Source organism: Anomalospiza imberbis, chromosome 3 (genome assembly GCF_031753505.1).
Source record: "Anomalospiza imberbis isolate Cuckoo-Finch-1a 21T00152 chromosome 3, ASM3175350v1, whole genome shotgun sequence".
NCBI classification, from domain to species: Eukaryota; Metazoa; Chordata; class Aves; order Passeriformes; family Viduidae; genus Anomalospiza; species Anomalospiza imberbis.
The window spans coordinates 111,364,647-111,366,270 of NC_089683.1; positions in this window are offsets into that span (position 1 = coordinate 111,364,647).

Sequence of the window (1,624 nt, forward strand, 5' to 3'; positions counted from 1 at the left end):
GCTTCTAAGCTAAGCCAACAGTGACACCTTGGTTTGTAACCACACTGCTGTCAGGTTGTTACCTTTCTTCAGAACAGGACTGTGGAAGAAGTTCTACAGCCACTTCTGTGAGCCAGAGAGAAGTTTGATAAGAGGATCCATGTTTCCCCCTGGAAGAATTTTCTGCCAAGGTTGTTGACATAGAAACCAAGAAAGAAAGATAAATAAGAGAAACCTGCAAGTGTCTATTTCAATGAGTACTTTGTTTGTCTTTCCTGACCAATGAGTAAAGTGTAAATTTAGGAGTTTTGTCGGAGTGTATAAAAAGCATGCATGCTGTAATAAAATGGGTTTGAAGCCTTCTGGAAATGGAGTGTTGCTCTGTATTGTGACCATCTAAACTACGACACAAGACTGCCTGGTGTTAAGTGGCAGTAGGTGAGCCAAGGGCCCCTTATCCAGCTGCTCAGAGCAGACTGGGAATACCCAGTTGGCAAGTCTGCAGCACCCATATCCAGGCCAGGGATGCTGGCAGGCTCCGTGGCTCCTTCCTCCTCCCACTCCCGAGCACGCGGAAGCAGAGCAGACAGAGCTGCCCTCTTCTACAGCTCCTTCAGCTCTGACAGCCTCATTGCCTTTGTGCAGGGGCACAGTGTGAAAAAAGGGTGGCAGGGGAGGTTGCTCTGAGCTGCAAGAAGTTTTTGGAATAAAACACCTGAATGTCTCCTAGGCTGTCTTCAGCATCTGGTGAGAACCACCTGTCCACCAAGAGCACTCCTTGGTCAAAGGCTCCTGTGGGTCAGCACTTTGGGCTGAACAAATCAAACCAGGCTGCACAAACCTGTTCCAAACTACAGGGGGTTCATGCAGATGCTGAATGTACCCCCCTCCAGAGCAGTCTCTGATGCCCAGCTGCAATGCTGAGTTTGCCAGCACAGCACTGGCGACTCTGAGCCGCTGCTGCCTCCTCATGGCTCTTGGGAGCCCACCCCCACACACAGGAGAGAGGAAATGAGCAGAAGACTCCTTCAGTCTTGCCATCCTTGCTTAGAGCATGATAGGTCAGAGCTGCATGATGGCAGGGAGACGGTGTGGGAATTGTTTCCCTCTCCTTTCTGTAAAAAGTAAAAATAATCGTAATGAGTAAGACCTGGAGCTCAGGCTCACCTGTGCTGTCCACTGAGGTTGGGACACATCACCCAGTGCATGTAGCACATAATCTGTCATCCTTCCCACGAGGGTGACAACTCTGCCTGAAGGTTCTTTTCTTGTTTTTCTCAGCATAGCGTTGATTAAAGCCCTGGCCTTTGATATCAGGAATGCTTTTCTCCCAAAGAAGAAAGCCAAAGGGCTGGGATAAATTTAGATCTGCCCTCAACCATTCTGAGCACCAAAAAGGGTCTGTGCATATTGTACCACTGATGATAACTTTAAGGAAAACAACTGCAGACCAAACCAATGGCAACTGGTTTTCAAATAGCCTTTTTATAGAGGTAACAGATTAGCTGGCTGAAAAGGAGCAGCTCTCTCCCCTCCTCCCTCATCTCATGTGTGGAGCACATTAAGGCTTTCAACAGACAAAACATGTTCAATTCTTGACCAAGAGCTGCTCAGCATACAAGGAAAAGAAAAAAGAGAAAGGAGG